We start from the raw sequence: 20,580 nt of genomic DNA on the forward strand, positions 1-20,580 counted from the left end.
TTAGCCAAGGAGGTAGAGGAGATGTGGGAGGAGTGGGGGGGGGAGAAACGGGGGGTTCTTTGCCCACCAAGAGGACTTCCAGAGGGCTCTCCTGGAAGCAGACCCCAGCCAAGTTTCTGTCTCCACACAGCCGGGTGCCAGTGGCTCACGCCTGTCATCCCAGCCACTCGGGAGGCTGAGATCTGATCTCAGGATTCAGTGCCAGCCTGGGCAGGAAAATCCATGTGACTCATATCTCTAATGAACCACCAGAAAACCAGAAGTGGTGCTGTGGCTCAAAGCGGTAGAGAATCAACCTTTGAGCACAAGCGCTCAGGACAGTACCCAGGCCCTAAGTTCAAGCCCCACTATTGATTAAAAAAAAAAAAAAGAGTAAACATTGATGAAGACAAGACTAGGATCGAATTGGCCCAGAAATCAGTTTCCTTACGGCCCCACACTAATTTCTGCTGCCTCTATTCTGGGAGACAGGGACCCTAAAAATCCAGGAGCATCACATTCCAGGGCTGGGGTGTGCGCAGGAGCAAAAGCAAAAACAGAAAGGTAGGGCACGTGTCCCACTGTCCAAGTGTTATCTTTGAGATAAAGTCATGTTAGAGGTGGTTTCCTTTGCCCAATTATCCTGCTGCTCACGGCCTCTGGAAGCCAGGCTGAGTGTAGCAGGTGTAAAACGAACAGGGTTTATATTTCTTTCTTTTCTTTTTTGTTTTATCTTTTTTTCCCCCCATTGATCATGAAGCTTAAACTAAGGCCTGGCTACTGTACTTGAGCTCTTTTTTCTCAAGGTTAGCGCTCTACCACATAAGCCACAACACCGCTTTCCACTTTCTGGTGGTTCATTGCAGATCAGAATCTCACAGAAGGCTAGGATGTAGCTTGTGGCATTTGCCTAACAAGTGCAACGTCCTGAGTTCAAGCGCCAGTAGGAAAAGAAATGGGGGGGGGGGACTCACCGACTTTCCTGCCTGGGCTGGCCTTAAACTGGAATCCTCAGATCTCAGTCCCCTGGGTAGCGAGGGTGACAGGTATGGCACCCAGCCTCTGCTCCTTTTTGGCTCTCGTGGTCTCAGTGCAGGGCATCCCCCCCCCCCCCGGTCCAGTGTGAGTCCAGTTCAGATCCTCCCCTGTCATCATAGAGCTGTTACTTCCCGTGTCCTTGAGGGTGGCTTCTGAGCAGGGACAATCTCCTTCAAGCCTTTGGGTTTCTCATAGAGACACAACCTGTGTGTACAGATGTATACATGTGCTTGTGTGTGCATACACGTGTGCATGGGTACATGAGGTGTACGTATGTTCATGTGTCCACGTGCATGTGTATGCGTGGAGTGTGCCTGAATGGTACATGTGCATATGTGTGTCCCTCCAGCGTGTGTCAGCATGTATGTGGGTGTGTATATGTATGGACAAACATGCCTGTGAGTTGTGTGCATGTGTGGACATGCATGCGTGCGTGTATGTGCATGCATGCATTCTGCATGTGTTTGTGCACACGTGCTCCTGCACGTTCACATGTATAAATGTATGTGTGTGCACGCAGGCACATGTGTGTGAGCCAGACAAGCTCCTGGGTGCTGAGTAGAGTTTTCCACAGGGCTGCTTATCTGACCCTGGCTGAGATGCTGTTTCATTTCCCCCAAGGTCCTGGGGTCGCTGGGGTCCCGTGGAGAAGCTTCCAGTGATGGGGCGTCACTGAACCTCTCTGTTTCTAAGCAAGTTAAAAGGCCATGGGAGAAGAGTCAGGCGGGGAGGGAGGGGCGCAGAGGCAGGCCCCACTGCTCAGCTGTGAGACTCCCTTTTGGATGATCAAAACCCTGGCCAGCTCATTCTGGTCCCAAGCTTGGGGGAAGGGGCCCTCAAAAGCAGTTAGCTTTTCCCACTTGGCCTTAGTTTATCATTAAGATGAACGTAAGTTCTCAGGAGGCTGAGATGTGCAGGCTTAAGGATGGGCAGGAAAGTCCACCTCCAAAATAACTAGCAAAAAGCCAGGCTTCAGGCATGACTCGGGCAGTCGAGCACCTACCAAGCAAGGACACAGAACAAGTGCTACACCCTAAGTTTGAAATCTGGTACCTGTAAATTTGGTTTCTTTGTAATGCACTTCATAATAACTCCTGGTAGCTTTCCCACAAATCTGTCCTAGGGCTTAGATGAGCGATGAGGAAGAAGGGCAGCGATGTGGAGGGGGTGATGGCAAAGTGGAGATGCTGCCCAAAGGGGTGTGTGTTCCGCTGAGGCCTCTCTCCCCACTCCAAATGCCCTCCGGAACCCCTCCTCCAGCTACTCGGGAGGCTGAGATCTAAGGTTCAAAGCCACCCTGGCCAGAAAAAAACTGATGAGACTCTTATCTCCAATAATCTCTCAGAAAAAGGAAGTGGTACTGTGGCTCAAGTGGTAGAGTGCTAGACAATGCCCAGACCCTGAGTTCAAGCTCCAGGATTGGCAAATAAAGAATAGCTATGAATAAATTAGTAGATTAACATGTTATTAATAACAATGATGACTATTAGCAAAATCCGGCTGCTAATACATGGATTATTAATAAATATTAATACGAGTCTAATTTTATATTAAAAGCCTTTCCTTCAACCATCAAATGCATCGAGACTCAGGTCCAGCAACACCAAGTTATACAAGGAGAAAAGGGAGGAGCTGGGATTTGAACCGGAGTGTTCTGAGGGAGGCACTCCCTCTGGAGGAAAGAGTTCCAATCAGCCTGGACAGTCAGGAGGACTTCCTGAAGGAGGCGACAGGGCGCTGGTGAAATTCACTGGGCTTTCTGGCTAGTATTGACACCTGCTGGCTGCTGTCCCCACTGCCTGAGGGACAGGCCATAGCCTCTCTGCCAGCCCAGGCCTTCTGGAGCCAACTTGCCTTGGAAATCAGCCTCTTCCTGTGCCAGTCAATGCCAGGCCCACAGCCAGCCTCAGGCTGGGGCCCCTCCTGCCTGCCTGCAGATGGCACAGGAGCCTCTGGTGCCAAGGCTTTTGTGTGTGCTTGCGTGTGTGCGTGTGAGTGCATGTGTGTGTGTGTGCGTGTGTACACGCACATACACGCACACGCACCCCAGTACTGGGACTTGTACTCAAGGCCTGAGCGCTGTCCCTTCAGCTTTTTCACTCAAATCTGGTGCTCTACTGCCTGAACCACACCCCCACTTCTGACATTTTTTTGGCGGTTCGTGGAAGATAAGAGTCTTCTGGACTTTCCTTCCTGGACTGATTTCGAATCATGATCCTCAGATCTCAGCCTTCTGTGTAGCTGGGATTTTGGGCAGGAGCCACTAGCACTCTGCCAGTCTCCCCAGTAAAAAGACTGGTGGGGAGGGGAGCGGGGGCAAGGAGGGGGTGAAAGGAAGGGAAGGGAGGTGGTTTAGAAGAAGGAGCATGACTGAGAAACAACCTAGAGTGAGAGAATTGACTTTCTTTTCTTCTTTGAGCCACACAGTCGTAAACACAAATGGGGGGGGGCTACAACACTTTCTTTATGGGTGACCACGCAAGTTTATGCAGGAAACGTATTTTTCTTTGTCTTTCTTCCATGGTGGGGTGGGGAGAGCGGTGTTTTCCTTTCCAAAACATTTGGCAGCTGAGAGTACTTTATTCCAGTGCTATAAGGAATCAAGCCAAAGAGAGGAAGTCCCAGGTTTTAGGAACCAGGGGCCCCACTGGGCCCACACACACACACACACACACCCTCCACACTGAGACACAGGAAAAAAACAAAAGCCAGAAGGGCCTGGCCTTTCGAGGAATCGCTGTGTGTTTGGGGAGAAAAACTTCAGGCAAAGAAAGGGTGGTTCGTGTTTCTCCCTCTGGGTTTGGGCAGCCACTTTGAGACACAACCACAGATCCATAGCCAGACCCAGGCCTCCGCCATCCTTTCCAGAGGAGGCAAATGGGGTCTTTCTGTCCCCCCGCCGCCCAGTCACAGAGCGAGTTGACTCCTTCAAGGTTAACTGGAAAGCACAGTCTCGGAGACTTACCTGCCTGGATTGGCTTTCAACGGCCAACCTCAGATCTCAGCCTCTTCCTGAGGAGCTGGGATTACAGGTGAACCACAGAGCTGGCCCTGGTGGGAAACACTTGTTCAAATGGGCTCTGGGGCCTTCTCACAACTGTGAGCCTATAGCTATGCAGCCATCCTAAGCCTGAAGTGCCCAGGGTGACCATTCCGGGGGCTTTTCGATGGACCCCTGACTCCCTCTGAATGCAGGAGAAGCCCATAGCATCCCACATCTGGCAGATCAAAGTGAATAAGTCATGGAGTCCTTCATATAAGGAAATGAGGGAGGGGAGGAGGGAGGAGGACAAGGAGGAGAGGGACAGGGAGGAAGGGGGAAAGGGAGGGAGGAGGGAGAAAATCCACAGGCACACTGGGAGGAAGAGAGGGAGGAGAAGGCAGACGTGCTAGGCTGCCACGTGGCACAGACAAAAGAGCCAGAGTGGGCTTGATGGCCAGCGCCACACTAGATGGCCAGGACAATGAGAGGACGACTGGCCTTGGCTCTGCTCACCAGATTTTGGGCTGGGTGACGGGACACTGCTGACCTAAGGACATATGGCTTTGCCCCAGGCCAGGCAGGAGCCGATGGGAGACCCCCCCCTTTCCCTAACTCCTGAGCACCTCCCACTCCAGGCTACTTCGCTGGACCCCTGCCTCTATATCTTCCTTTCTGTAGCTCTGTGTGGTGATGGAGACGTTAGGGGAGAAGCCAGTCTAGGATGGAGCCCCGGAGCAAATGACACCAAATGACTTTTTGTCAGTTTCCAACCTAGAATGTGCCAGCCATGGGCACAGCTAGGTAAACCCTGTTGAGTGAAGATTGAATGATGAGTGGCAAAAATCTACAAGTGAACAAACCGGTGGTGCAGGACTCGAGGGGATAAAAGATGAAAACGTGCCCATTGATGAAAGTGAGTTCTGTAACTATGGGTGGAGATGGGAATGAGGAACTGGGAGAGAAGGAACAGATGACGCTCTAGAAAGGAAATGGACATAGTACCGATATAGATTGCTTCCATCGAACCATGGGGTCCCATTGACACCATGACCGAATGACCACTCACTCAGCTAGCTACTCAAAGGGCTGAGATCTGAGAATCTTGGTTTAAAGCTAGCCTGGGCAGAAAAGTCCTTGAGACTCTTAATTTCCAGTTAAGCAGCAAAAAGCTAGACGTAGAGCTGGGCTAAAGTGGTAGAGGGCCAGCCTTGAATGAAAAAGCCAGGAAGGAGCTTGAGGTCCTGCGTTCAAGGTCCAGCTCCGACACACACACACACACACACACACACACACACACACACACACACACACACACAGAGCTAATGTTCTCAACTAGAATTCCCAACTCTTCTCAGATCCCTGGGAACTTTCCAGCTCTGGAACCGGAAGTCCCACCCCCAACCCAGCTCCAGAGCCAGAAACCCAGCCCACACCTGGCTCTGGAGCCAGAAATTCTAACATCTCACCCTCAGCTCTGGAGACCAAAGTCCCACCCCCACCCAGTACTGGAGCCAAAAGTCCAATCCCTCCCACCCCACCCACAGACCTTCACAGTTACATTCTATTTCCAATTGTGCCACTTCTGGGTCCCTTGCCAGGGCCCATGGCTCCTGGGACCCGCTCTGGCCTCCATCTGCAGCAGCTCCAGCAGTGACATTTCTGAGTCCTATGCAGGTGAGGGCTGTCATTGGCCAGGCATTGTCCTGTCTGGGCCCTCCCCAGAGAGTAGGCCCAAGTCCAGGCCTCTCTGGGAACCCAAGGGCAGGCCTGACGCCCTAGGAGTCACTGGCCAGCCCCCCCCCCCCTCTGCTGGTTCAGTACCAGGTTTGTCCCCAGCAGCTCCAACTGGGTCACTCCTTCCCCCTCAAGCTCCCAGCCCATGCTTCCTGTAATGATGAACTTCAAGTTGCAATTAAAAATTAATTGAATTGAAAACTGTGGGTTGTTTATGTCTCTCTGACCTCTGTCAGGATGGGGGAGGGGGCAGGGGGAGGAGGGGGAGGGAGAGTAGGAGTAAAGAGGGGCTTTTCTTAGTGATTGGTGGGGGTCTCTGAACTGGCTCAGGTCACATCAATGAAATTCCACCACCACCACCCCCAGCCAGCTAGGAAAGAGCTTTGAATGCCATCATCCCCCAGTTGTTTAGAAAGCTCCGAAGTATGGAAAGTTGGGGGGTAGGAGGGGATTGAGGCCTGCTGGCAAAACGTGGCTTGGAAAGAAAGGTGGGGCGTGGGGTTCATCTCTGAGTCAGCAGCATCTGGTTGAACCTTGTGTTTCAAAGTGAGTTTTCCTTCTCAGAACCCTCAGGACATAGGGGCGGAAGCTCCCTTCGCCATCTTTGGCTCAGCCTGTCCTGGAGGCTGAGCTCTAGGCCTCTCCTCTCCTCTCCAAAATTCCTACAGGACATTTTTCCCCTCCTCATGCTGGTCCGTCTCAGACCTAGATTTGATCTCTTCCATACTGGTGATGTCTGTCTGCATGAGTTTAATTTCCCCCAGGAATCCAGAGGAGGAGGGGTGTGATGATCCTGGGATACACGAGATGCAGAAATTTGCATTTTCAGCACTGAAAGCAAAAGAGCCGTCCGTGAAGCAGATTCTTCCCTTGCTATGACTCCTGCCCGGTAATCCTAGCTACTTTCAGGAGGCTGAGATCAGAGGACTGAGGTTGAAAGCAAACCCAGACAGAGACAAATCCAAGATTTATTTCCAATTAACCAACAAGAAAAACTAGGCAAGAATGCTTGAGTGGTATAGCACCAGCCTTAAAGTGAAAGGCTAACCAGTACCCTGAGTTCAAACACCAGTGAACACACACACACACACACACACACACACACACGGGCATGCACGCACACGCACACGTGCACGCACGCACACGCACATGCACACACACACACACACACAAATCAGATTTTCTATTCCCAGGTCATAAGTTTGGTCCTTGAGGCTCTAAAGCATGGAACAGCCATGTCTAAAGCTTAAGGCAGAAGACAAAGGCATTGGTAGTAGCTACTTAAACTTCAACCATCACAGTCACATTTGAGGCAGCAAGGGGACCTAAGGAGAGCAGTAAAGTGCGTGACAAGTCCCATGCATTTCTTCTAGTTATGGGATCTTCCTTCTTTATGGGGCTGTTTGCTCCTTAAATCATCTGTATAAAAAAACCCTACCCAACAGGTTGCAAGTTCAAGGCCAGCCTGGGCTATGTAGTAAGACCTTGTGTCTCTCTCGAAGACAACCCACTAAACTTCCCCATGCAACAATATTGATGACTGACCTCTAACTGCAAAGAAGCCTGGGAAATGTAGTCTTTTTAAAAAGCTGGCACTTGCCAGGAGGTTAGCCTAGTGGTAGAGTGCTTGCCTAGCACGCATGAAGACCCAGGTTCGATTCCTTGGTACCATATACATAGAAAAAAAGCTGGGAGTGGTGCTGAGGCCCAAGTGGTAGAGCTCTAGCCTTGAGAAAGTCCAAGGACAGTGCTCAGGCCCCTGAGTTCAAGCCCCACAACTGGCCAAAAAAAAAGCAGGAGGGGCTGGGAGTTTGGCCTAGTGGTTAAAGTGCTTGCCTAGCATGCATGAAGACCTGGGTTCGATTCCTCGGTACCACATACATAGAAAAAAGCCAGAAGTGGTGCTGAGGCTCAAGTGGTAGAGCTCTAGCCTTGAGAAAGTCCAAGGACAGTGCTCAGGCCCTGAGCTCAAGCCCAGGACTGGCAAAAAAAAAAAAAAAAAAAAAAAAAGCTGGAAATTTTACAACCTGAAAGAAAACTATTACTAAGGAAAAAGTGGGGAGAATGGGAAAGGTAGGAAATTTGGAAACTGAGTTTCTTGCAGGACCATTCCCCAGCCCCCTTACCAACCACCAACTCCCTGCCCACACCTGAACAAGAATCAGGCAGGAGTGCCTCTTGAGCTTGGCAGAGCTGGGGGGAGGAAGAGAAACCAGAGGAGGCGCAGACTCTGAGACAGTTCAACTCTATTTGCCATTTCCTTACGGGTCCTGTAACCCTGTAGGAGACACTGGGTACTGTGATCGACTTTGCCGTCCAGTTCTCATCTACTGAGACACCTTTGCTGGCTGCTGGTTCCTGGCAGGAGAGACAAAGGATAGTTACCCAGATCCTTGCAACCCACCCTGCTGTTTCAATTAGGAGAGAGGATGTCCACAGCAAAGCTGGTAATTAGAGAGCCCACTCACCGCCTGGTTATTCCAAATTCACTTGGATACGGTGGGAAGGACTTCCGGACGGGCTCCCAGGCCCTTCTCCTGAGTTTCTGTTCAAGAGCACTTGAAGGCTTCTTCACTCAGCTTGTCCTGAGTGCTTAGGATAAGATAGTCAGCACAGATGGGTGGGGAGAAGGCCGCCCCCCCCTCCAGATAAGCAATTATAAATGTGATCAGTATGGTCAGGGAGAAGGAAGGAGAACAAGAAGGAGCCACTGAATTAGCCACTTGACAATGGGAAAGCCAGAGGCTGGTGGGTGGTTCCTGCCTGTCATTCTAGCCATTCAGTAAGCTGAGATCTGGGGATTGTGGTTCAAAGCTAGCCTGGGCTAGAAAGTCTGTGAGACTCTTATCTCCAGTGAACCAGAAGGAGAGGCCTTGGGCAAAACGGTCAAGTGAAAAAGCTAATGGATAGCACCCAAGTCCCAAGTTCAAGCCCCAGTGCTGTCACACGCAAGACAATGGGAAAGATGGAAGAGGAGAGGAGCGCCAGCACAGCGCTCTCCTGCACAGCTTAAGCCATTGTGCATGCAACAGGGCTTAGCCTTGGCGGGGAGCAGTCACAGAAACATATTTACTGAACCAGTGCTTACTGGACACCTGCTGTGTGACCAGCTTGGTTCTAGGCTACAGCGAGCACAGCAAAGCCCTGTCCTTATGAGACGTTCAGTCTGCTGATTGAGCTGGATGGTAAAAGAAAGAGCGACTAGAGCTAAGTATTGTGGGGAAACCCAGCCAGCTAAGGAAATAGGGTGCAACTGGGGTGCTGACTGGCCGGGAAAGCTGCTAATGGAAATAACATAGCCACAATGTCGGGGGTGTGTGTAGGGGGTGGGGGTGAGCCTTGAGACTTGTACAAATTTAAGGGCAGTGAGGAACAGAATAGAAACAAGCCCAAAGGTCGAGGTGAAACAACAAGGTCAAGGTGAAGCAGGGCAGAATAAAAGGAGAGTAATGGGGGATGGGGAGGGAAGGGTTTTCAGCAGGGATCCACTCAGCGTGAAGGTCTCGGGGTGTCAGGCAGAGGGCCAGCTGGCTGCAGTGTGCAGAGCTGGTGAAAGGCACAGGTGGACAGAGCAGGGCTCCCAGCACAGTGCAGTAATCACCGCAGGATGGAAATGTGTTGGTGAGAACAGTCAGGTGCATTTGATTAAAGAAGAACAAGCCACATGAGCTCAGAATGTGAAAGGAAAAAGAAAAAGCCACAAGGCGTGTAATTCAAGTAGAGTTGAACAGAGTGCTCAACTCAGGGCCTCAGGAACGTGTATGCCCTTTTTCTGTGCCACTCTGTGCCCTTACAGGGGCCAGTGGTCCCCAGTGTACATTCTACCAGCTCTGCGATTGTAGTTGAGAGGGGAGGAGGGCAACTCTTTTGCAGAAAGTTCCAGAGCAGCCTCTCCTTGGCTGCCACAACTCTGTGTGACTTACCACAACTCTGATTGGCTCGGCCTGGGAAATGTGTCCATTCATGTAAATACCAATATAATTCTGATCGGCTCAGCTTGGGTGATGAGTCCATTCAGGTAAATACCAAGTCCAATAGCAGTATCTCATTGGCTGGGATTGAAACATATGACTTACAGGCCGGAGTTTGGCTTAGTGGTAGTGCTTGCCTAGCACGCATGAAGACCCGGGTTCGATTCCTCGGTACCACATATATAGAAAAAAAAGCCAGAAATGGTGCTGAGGCACAAGTGGTAGAGCTGTAGCTTTGAGAAAGTCCAAGGACAGTGCTTAGGCCCTGAGCTTAAGCCCAGGACTGGCAAAAAAAAAAAAAAAAAAAAAAACCTGAAACATATGACTTAGTAGCCCAACTCTGATTGGCTCAGCTTGTGCGATCCATCCATTCATGTGAATACCAATTCTGGTTGGCTCAGCCTGGGTGATGTGCCCACTCATGTGAATACTACCACAACTCTGATTGATTTGGTCTGGATTATGTGTCCAATCTTGATATCCAGAAGGTCAACACTCATTACTCAGACCTCATGTGCTAAGGTAAGGGAGGGAAATATTTTAGGTAGAGGACAGACAGGCTGGGTATACAGCCATTATTGGATGAAGGAAAGGGAAGGGAAGGAAAAAAAAAGAAAGGAGGGAGGAAGATCTAAACTTAAGAAAACTTGTTCCAGGGAGGTAGTAAAGAGAAAAAGGGTATCAGTATGGGGTCCCTGGTGGAGTAGGGAATGAATCAGAGGCACACAGGCAGACAACGGATGGACAGGCCATCATTTTACTGCTGTAGAGGCTGGCAGGTTACCTGAGCAAGAAGTAGGCTGAGATCTGATGATCTCAGTTCAAAGCCAGCCTGAGCAGAAAAGTCTGTGAGATTCTTATCTCCAATTAACCACCAAAAACTAGAAGTGGAGCTGTGACTCTCATAGATAGAGTACCAAGCCTTAAGTGACCAAAGCCAAGGGAGAGCTCAAGACCCTGGCCCCAGCACCAGCACACACAAAAAAAAAAACCCTAAAACTAAAAATAACCAGCTCAGGTGCCCACTCTGTGCCCTTGGACTCTGCTCTTCCCGCTGGCATTCTGGCTATCTTTCTATTTGTGGAACATCCCTCATGCCTGTGTTAGACACAGTTACTGTTCCAAATGGATTAGCGCAAATGATTTAATACCACATTAGTCCTGGCAGGAGCCGGGCCACAATTTACCTGGGCCGCTAGTCCATGACAAGTTTCCAGAGAGCTGTGCCTATCTCCAGTGAGGCACAAAGAGAACCCCTGGAGAAAGTAGTGCAATTCCTATTTGTATTTGATTCATATTATCACAGAAACACATGCGTATAATTGACAAATGAATTCACATTGGTATGTGTGTATGTATGTATGCATGGGAGTGTGCTTACATTTTCTTTTATGGATAGAAGGAGAGAGCTGTCAAAATACTTAGAGTCTCTTCTGTACATAAGAAAAATGAACCGTTGCCAACACCAGTGACTCAAACCTGTAAATCCTAGCTGCGTAAGGAAGCTGAGATCCAGAGAATAGCAGTTTGAGACCAGCCTGGCCAGGAATTTTTTTTTCTTTTTTAAGGGAGAGATTCCTTCTTAACTCATAGCTGGCACAGTGTCATCCAGCTGTTATCACAAGCTACGTTGGAGGCTGAAACAGGGAGAACTGGTAGTGCCAGGCCAGTCTAAGCAAAGGGAAACTAGACAGGTGGAATGGGCCCATCCCTCTGTCATCCAGTGCATGGTGGTGTGTGCCTGTCCTTCTGTCACCCAGCAAAAAGGAAGCCTACAAATAGGGGGAATCCAGACTCTGGATAGGCCTGGGTAGGAAGAGAGACCCTCCAGCAAAAAATCAGGGCTGGGGCCAGGAGTTTGGCCTAGTGGTAGAGTACTTGTCTAGCATGCACAAAGACCAGGGTTCAATTCCTCGGTACCACATACATAGGAAAAAAAAAAAAAAAGCCAGAAGCGGTGCTTGGCTCAAATGGTAGAGTTCTAGTCTTGAGAAAACCCAAGGAAAGTGCTCAGATCCTGAGCTCAAGCCCAGGACTGGCAAAAAACAAACAAACAAACAAAAAAAAAACAAAACCCAAACCAAACAAACAAAAAACCAGGGCTGGAGGCACGACTCAGCCATAGAGTGTCCACTAAATGGCCTGGCCTCCACTGAAGGGATCAGAACCATGCTGTCGGGTGCACGTTGTGGTCTAGCTGTGCGTCCTTAGACGAGTCATTACCCACTTTGTGCAGGGAATTTCCAGGGAAACTGGGAGCGCCACAGTGCCTTCCCCTCCAAGGTATGCTTTGTGGGTTGCTATGATTATTATTATCTCAACAAATAAGCTGGGCGTGGTCAAGCACACTGTAATCCCGTCGACGTGGGAAGTCCCACACCCGCCCAAGCAGAAAAGGAGCAAAACTATCCCAGTAGTAACTAAACGGAACTCAAGGGGAAAAAAAGGAGTTGAAGGGGTGGCTCAAATGTGCCTGTGCCTAGGCCATCTTTTCACCTCCCTGGCCTCCTGTGGGTAATCCCTGTCCTCTCCCTGCCCCTCCCCCTCCCTCCCCCTCCCCCAACCATATTACCCTAAGGTCCTGGAGCTGGAGCCAGGGGACTTGAACCCTGCCCCACAGTATCCAGGATTGAAAGCAAACTCTGCCTCTCTCTCTCTCTCTCTCTCTCTCTCTCTCTCTCTCTCTCTCTCTCTCTCTCTCTCTCTCTCTCTCCATTAACATGATAATAGGGAGGGGACTCACTGGAATCCAAGTTATTTGTACTTCAAAGAGCTCCCTCTATCTATTCAAAGCCAGAGCCTCAGCTGCCAAGCTGGGGTAGCACCCAGCAGGCCTCTGGCCAGGAGGAGGGGAGGTCCTGGAACCCCAACCCCACAGCCCATTTGAGGGGCTGCCCTGTCCCACCCAGATAATGCAATCCAGGATTCTCCCAGCTTCTCTGCCAACGCACCCCTTGTCGAGCCCCAAGGAATGTTCTCCATCTGCTCAGCTGGCCTCTAGCTGCGGGGTCTTACCACAAGAAGAGGCCTTTTCCTGCCTTGCCTTCCCTCCTCCCCCTCCTCCACTCCCTTTCCCGCTTCCTGGCTTCCCCCTGTCCTTGCCTTCTGGCTTTGTCACTCCCTGTCCTTGCTGTCCCAGGATCTGAGCACCCCTCCCTTAGCAGACTCAGAGATTCGTGAGCCCCAAAGGCTGACTTCCTCCACCACTGCTCATGGCCATCTAGAATCCAAACCCAGGATAGGGGGGCGGGGGGGGGGGTGGGCAGGCTGGGGGATCAGGGCCTGCAGGGGAGACCCGCCTTGCCAAGCTTTTCATCTGCTCCTCATTATCCTCTCCCTCTGCCCTAGAAGGTAATTAAGTCTTCCTCCCATCAAAGGCTGAGGCTGGCTGTACCCCAAGGCCTGGCTTGGCAGGAAGATAAAGGATGCTCTCCTAGGCCTGGCAGTGGGCGGGGCCTGTTTTGTCCCCGCCCTCACCCCACCCCTTCCTCCCATCCAAAAGAGCAGATTTGAGGGTCTCTCTCCTAAGGTTCTCAGTTTCAGCCATCCAGGCTGTCTGCTGTTCTATCCCTGAGGTTCAAGGGCTCAGGACCTGGCCATCTGGACACTCCAGAGGGAGCATTAAGCAGAACACAAGTGTGGATGAAAGGGATGGGCAGAGGCAGAGAGGATGCTGGGAACGGGGTGATGAGGCTGGTTATGTGAACCAGGCCAGCAGGGACCCCCGAGGTGGAAGAAGCATGTCTCAGAGAGTGTCTTTGAGCCAGGTGCTGGTAACTCACCCCTGTCACCCCGGCTACTCAAGACATTGGAGCCTGAGGATCATGATTCAAAGCCAGGCTGGGCAGGAAAGGCCATAAGACTCTTGTTTCTTTTGCCAGTCCTGGGAACTGAACTCTAGCACTCTACCACTTGAGCCACAACACCACTCCGGGCTTTTTCTGAGTAGTTCATTGGAGATAGGAGTCTCATGGGCTTTCCAGGCTGGCTTCAAACTGTGATCCTCAGATCTCAACCTCCTGAGTAGTTGGAACGACAGACATAAGCCACCGGCAGCCCGCAGGAGACTCTTATCTCCTGTTCACCTACAAAAATCCAGAAGGGGAGCTATTATGGCTCAAGTGAAAATGCTGGCCTTGAGTAAGAAAGCTAAGGGACAGTGGCCAAGCCCTGAGTACTGACTGCCTCCCATCACCCCCCCCCAAAAAAAAAATAGAGGAGAAAGGGAAAAAAAGAGGGAGAATGAAAAATAGAGAGAAAAAGAAAGAAGAGAAGAAAAAAAGGAGCGCAGAAGAGGAAGAGGAGGAGGAAGAAGAGGAAAAAGGAAGGGAGGAGGCAGTGAAGAAAGGAAAGAAGGGAAGGAGAGAGGGAAGGGAAGTTGGGAGAGAGGAAGGGAAGAGAAGGAACGAAGGAAGGCAGGCTGGCAGGCACACAGAAAAGAGGAAGGGCTGGTGTGTAACCTGCCCTGGCCCCTGGTTATGACCCAACAGGTAAGGTTCCAGAAGCCTTGTCGGACTCTGGCTCAGAGACCTTGTGCTCTGCCCCCCACCCCACATAGATGGCTGCCCTAACACTAGAGCTAGCACACCTCTGTGAGCCTCAGTTTCCTCATCTGTGAAATAGGGACCTGAGGAGAAGAATGGTGGCAGCGTCCCACGTCCTGGCCTAGAGAGAGGATTTACTGGCATGTCGGCCTTAAGTCTCCTCCAGGTCCAAGAGGCCTGGCTGGGTGCCCGGCGTTTGAAGGGAGCCATGAGCACATTTACCAGGCAGGTTGCAGGCCAGCCTCCAAAACTTCCAAGTAGCCTTGTGAAAGCTCCAGTCCATTACCCTTCATCTTCTTGATGAGGGGGCGCTTGGCCATTCTTCACAACGCCCCCCGCCCCAATCTCTAAGCCCAGGTTACCCTGCCCAGCTCTCCTTACTACCGTAGCCCCATATGGGTTGGGATGTGGCCAGTTCAGGGTGATTCACCTTCCTGTCCACGCTCGCCTCCTCCAGCCAGGAGCCAGACCCGTGATATGCCAGGGAAATGTTTTGGCTCCCTAACCCCATTTGAAATTTCACTGTTAGCAATTTGGCTCAAGGCTTGGAAGTGTTTATTTTTTTTCTTCTTTCATTCTTTTTTTTTTCATTTGCTTTCTCTTTTTCTTTGGTGCCAGTAGTCCTGGGGCTTGAACTCAAGGTTTGGACACTGTCTTTGAGCTTTTTTCACTCTTGAGAAACAGCTCCATTTGTGGCTTTTGGGTGGTTCCCTGGAGATGTCTCTTGGACTTTCCTGCCCAGGCTGGCCTTGAACCTTGATCTTCCAGTCTTAGCTTCCTGCCACCTAGCCTGAAAGGCCTTCCACACCACGCCCCCCCCCCAAGGGTCCACTCTGGTCCCCTCGGGTCCTCCTGGAGGCAAGGGGTACTGTCTTTAGATGCTGAGTGGAGAAGCAGGTTTGGATGTGGGATTGCAATCAGATGACAGCGTGGATTCCAGGGCATTCTTAACTAAGCCCACAGCTGGAGCTTGAGTTGGAAGTACACATTGCAGGCAATCTGCCCTTGAGAACACACAGCACCAATCGGGGGCCCTCCTGGCTGGGTCTTCACTGGGCACCATGCCATATCCATCAGCCAAGTGGAGGAGAGAGCTGGGGGTTGAAGCCAGCGAGGCTTCTGCCTCCACCGTGGACCGCGGGAAGTCATGTGATCGCGTGTGTCCTTGGAGGCCTTCATGTCCTTGCTGGGTGGGGGACTGACCTACAGGTGTGGGTGTGACTGCTGCCTGGATGGGTGGGTCACCAGCCACTAAGACTTGGTGAGATGGTGGATGGAGGGGGGGGCGTCCAGAGGCCACTCCTTGGTGTTAGGAGACAGAGCTGGGCATGACAGGGAAAGAGCGTGGAGAGGAAAAATCGGTAGAATGTAGTTGTTTTGTGTTTTTCAACCAAACACTTTGTTTGCAAGCAAATACTGCCACAAGGTGTCGCTAAATGCCCAGAGAGGTTGGCTGACTTACCCAAGGTCACACAGGCCTCTGAACATGGTGGCTTCTTTTCCTGTGTCCTGTGGCTGTGCGTTAGCATCAGTGTCTTCCCTTGCCAACCACCTTCCTCCAGACCCCAGGGAAAGTTAAGAGATCTGTCAGGTAAAGCAGCCAGGCCGGGCACCAATGACTCACGCATCATTCTAGCTTCTCAGGAGGCTGAGATCTAAAGATCAGGATTTGAAGCCAGGCCATACGGGAAAGTCTGGACCATCAAAAAAGCCAGATATGAAGTTGTGGCTCAAATAGTAATATTCCCAGTGGTATATTACCCAGTGGTAGAGTGCTTGCCTAACATGCAAGATGCCCTGGGTTCCAGTCCTCTGTACCACCTATACAGAAAAAGCCAGAAGTGGTGCTGTGACTCAAGTGGTAAGAGCACTAGCCTTGAGAAAGCTCAAGGACATTGCCCAGGGCCTGAGTTCAAGCTCCAGGCCTGGCCCAGAAATAAGGGAGGGAAAAAAAGGAATCAACCAGTTCCTGTTCCTCTCAGCTCTATTTGTGAGGCTGGCCTATGGCTTCCTGACACTTTTTGCAAAGACTCAGAACTCACTCATGTGTCCCCACCATTAACACTTCGACCATCCATTTGAGGAACACCCTTTGGGCACATTGGCTGGCTGTCCCCTGCATCAAGGGCAAGCGCTGTGCTTTCTGGGGTGAATAACCCCTCGCCCATTGCAGATGCTGCTGACCAGTTCTTCATGATCCCTTTATCCGCAGCTGCCTGTCCTGGGATTGGTCTGGCGAGGGGTGGGCTGTGACCCACTTCTGCACGAGGAGATGGAAATGAAGTCTGTGGACTTGGATCTCAAATGTCCTTCTAAATCCAGTGTATTGAAGACCTGTCCCCAGGGCAGGACTACGGGGAGAAGGTAGAGCCTAGGAGAGGTCTTTAGGTCATTGGGGGAGTGTCCTTGGGGCTTAGTGGAGGTCTTTAAGGTTGTTGGGGGGGCATGTCCTTGAAGAGGGTCCTGGAACTTGACTGTCCTAGCCACAGCTTTCCATAAAGCCACTGTCAGACAACCAGGCCCAAATATTTAACCCACATTGACCTCCTGTCCTCTCCTTTCCCTACTCCCTGCCGCCCTCTCTGCTCAGGGTGCCATCACCTTCCTGCCTCTCCTGACACACAGCCCATAGCACTTAGCCCCACGAGGCCCCAGGCCACCAGGCCTTGAGCACAGGCCATTCTTGCCTGGATCTTATTTGAAGCAGTGTATAAAGGTGGCCATTTCTTCTACTGATGGGCATTCTTGGGGGCTGGGAGACTGTGTGGTCTGAGTTCCTTTTTGGAGGTGGGGAGGGGGCTGAGGAGACTCAGCAGTGTTTGTCAGCAGAGTCTGTATTGGGGGAGGATGGTGTTGCCATGGAAATGAGCCCCCAGGGAGAGCTGCTGGGAGATGGGGCCATAGAATACACAGACACGGATCCACGAGGACCCACAAGAAAAATAGCAACAGATTTGCTGAGTCATCGGCCCCCACATATTTATAGTCTAGGGCACAGGCAGACCTGCCCATCAGAGGCTAATAATACTGCCGCGGCGTGTTAATTGCAAAGATGGAGTCTTCCAGCATTCATTCAGACACCCAAGAACGCTCCTTGAATAAAGAACACCACCCTGGCAATTTGCAAGTTGGGCTGCATGTGCCACTGTGTGTGTGTGCGTGTGTGTGTGTGCCAGTCCAGGAGTTCATGTGTATTCAGGGATCTGATGTGACCACACACTAAGTGTCACATCAACCAAATTGGTACCAGCCCATGGCAGGGGTGACAGAGCTCTCTTTTATCCCCCCACCTCCTCCCAAGGATAACTAGAATTCATTCATGATACAGATAGAGGGACGGAGGGACATAGCTGGTTGGCTATGTCCTGGAGAAGGACAGGATGCTAGGGCGCAAAGTCCTCTTCTTGGGGACAACCACTGTCCTCCAGTCATTGTCCTGATCAACTGGGTAAGACAGAAGAAAGAGCCAGGCACTGGTGTAAAAAAGACAGAAGAAAAAGAGAGGGCTGGGATGTAGCTCAGTGGCAAAGTGCTTACCTAGCACATGCAGTGCTCCAGGCTTGATACCAATTCCATTAAAGATTAAGAGAAAGAGAAAGAGACAAAGAATCACCATGGTCTGGGAGGTCGACCAGTTGTCCACCTGCCATATGATCACATGGAAAACCCAGTAAGATTCTGAGAAAAGAATCCCAGGTCCGTGACCCTCCTTTCTCCTCACAAACCCCAATGTACATGACACCCTGAGGTGACTCTGAGTCCACCCTCCTCTTGAAGCACAGCCTCCAGGCCTCTCATCCTCCCACTCAGCCCAGGCTAAAGTTATATATTTTCTCTCTAGAGATGTGACAACAGAGGAGGGGTGACCACAAGGGAGCCACAGGACAACATCAGCAAGACCCCCTACATGAGCTGGACCTCCATTTCCCTGGCACCAATACCCACCCCCCCACACACACATCCATCAATCACTCATGACTGAAATCACAGCCTTCCTAGGAAGGAAAAGCAGGAGAGGAGAGAGGTGGGGTGAGAGGGCCACCCTTCCAGTGTGTGCTTCTCAAGAGCCCATGGACTCAAAAGCTACTATTAATAGTAAACTAAATAGCAAGGTGATTCTGAAGAATAAGAAAAGCTCCTCTAAGCCAGGTGCTGCTGGCTCAGGCCACCTGGCATCCTAGCTACTTAGAAAATTGAGATCTGAGGATCATGGTTCAAAGCCAGCCCAGACAGGACAGTCTGTGAGATCCTTATTTCCAATGAATCAGCAAAAGAAAGCTGGACATGGAGCTGTAATTCAAGTGGTAGAACTCCAATCTTGAGCAAAAAGGAGCTTAGGGTCAGAGCCCAGTCCCTGAATTCCAGCAATAAAGAACAATAAACAAACAAAAGCAGAGAGTTGGGATGGGTAGAGGACTCAAGGTCTCTGTGACTCTCAGACAGAGCCCCTTGACCTGGGCTCAAGCTAGTGGAGGAGATGCTACATCAACTTGATCTCCTGCCCTTTCCTGAGCCTTAGTATCTTCACACATCCGTGGACTTCATGGCGGGTGAGGTGACCACTATGGTCCAGCCTAGTCAGATTAACATTCTAGAACAACAGCTAACATTAGTTGACCTCCTACTAAGTGCTTTCCCAGCTGGTCGTCCCATGAGATCTGTACCAGGGTTCTATAGGTGGCCACTCTACTCTGAAGATGAAGAAACTTGAGTTTCAGAAAGCTTGAGCCACCTGCCCCAAATCACACAGCTAACAGGGGCAAAGCCAGAATGTGATTCAAGGGCTGCAGCACCTAAATCCTTGAGGTGATGTCATGTGACCCAGGAAACACGGTGTGACTCAGATTAGTTTGGGGACAACAAATGAACAGAGGCAAACCTGGGGTACAACCCCCCCCACCTCACCCCACCCCCAGCCCAGCCTCCAATCTGTCCTCCTCTGATGCCAGCTTCTTCCAAGAGCTCGGAGCTCCTGGGACTGGTTGCTTGGTGGGGAAGGCCTGGGTAAAAGCAGATCCTCTAGAGAATGGGGTGAGGGGGTGGATGGGGGCCAGGCAGGGGCTGCCTGCAGGGAGGGATAGAGCTGATTGGCTATCAGCCTCTGGGATGCAGGAAGGTGGGGGCTGTGTTAGAGCCCCTCCCTCCCAGTCACCTGCTCCCTCCCTTTTGTCTCTAATGGCAGCAGCTTTGGGGAAGGCTCCCCAGTGCTGTGCTAAGGCTGTGTTTATGTGGAGACAGCAGGGCCAGCTGCATATTTTGAAAGAAACCCAGGGGAGTTGCAGCTACCTTGGGGGAGAGGGTCCCTTGGGGGCCTCTCAGCACCCTCCCCTGTGCAGACTGACCGTGGGCCCATCCAATCAGAGGCCTGGAGGTGAATGAAGTGGGGATGCCAACCGCAGTGGTGGTGGGGGGCGGGGGAGACAAAATGTTCTGCCCAGGATTCACTGGCCCACTAGGCTCTGCTCTAGGAGAGTCAGAAGTCCCTGGGGGGGGGGACTTCTGGGGGTAAACTAAGGCATTTGACACCCCTTCCTCAAAGAGACAGCAATAGAAAGAAATTTCTGCTGGAAGTGTCACCCAGAAGGGCCTGAGGCCTGGCAGGAGACGTGAGTATGCTGTTCTTCAGGAGTTCTGGGTGGCTATACCAGAGATAGGAAGGGGGGGGCCGGGTCAGGGCCTGATACTGTATAGATGCTTGGGATTTTTGTTAAATCATTAAGTAGCCACCCACTGAAGAGCCTGTAGGTGGGCGCTCTCTCTCCCTCTCTCTCCCTCTCTCTCCCTTTCTCTCTCTCTCTCTTTCTCTCTCTTTCTCTCTCTGACTCCAACCTAGTCCTTCCCAAATCCCTACCTGGGTTCCATTCTGGAATGGTAAAGGGAGGGCCAGCTGGCAGCCCACAGAGGGGAAATACAGATCCACTATCTCTCACCTGCCCCACAGCCATGGGTCTCCTCCCCATTTCTGAGATCCCTCCTGACAGCCAGAAAATCAAATTGAGCCAAGTGCCTGGGCTAATACCTGTAATCCCAGCTGTTGAGGAGGCTGGGACCTGAGGATGGAGGTTCAAAGCCAGCCCCAGGGCAGAAAGCCTATGACACCCTTACCTCCAATGAACTATCAAAGAGCCAGAAGTATGGGGGCAGGGGGAGTGCTGGGAATGTGTCTTAGTGGTAGAGTGCTTGCCTAGCATGCATGAAGCCCTGGGTTCGATTCCTCTCTTTCTCCCCTCTCTCCTCTCTCCTGAGATAGAACACCACCTTCGGGCAGGAGTCTGAGTTCTGAGGGTCACAGCTCAAAGCCAGCCTGAGAAAGAAAGCCCAGGAGACTTTG

This window comes from Megascapheus bottae, chromosome 30, assembly GCF_031878675.1.
Source record: "Megascapheus bottae isolate mThoBot1 chromosome 30, mThoBot2.hap1, whole genome shotgun sequence".
NCBI classification, from domain to species: domain Eukaryota; kingdom Metazoa; phylum Chordata; class Mammalia; order Rodentia; family Geomyidae; genus Megascapheus; species Megascapheus bottae.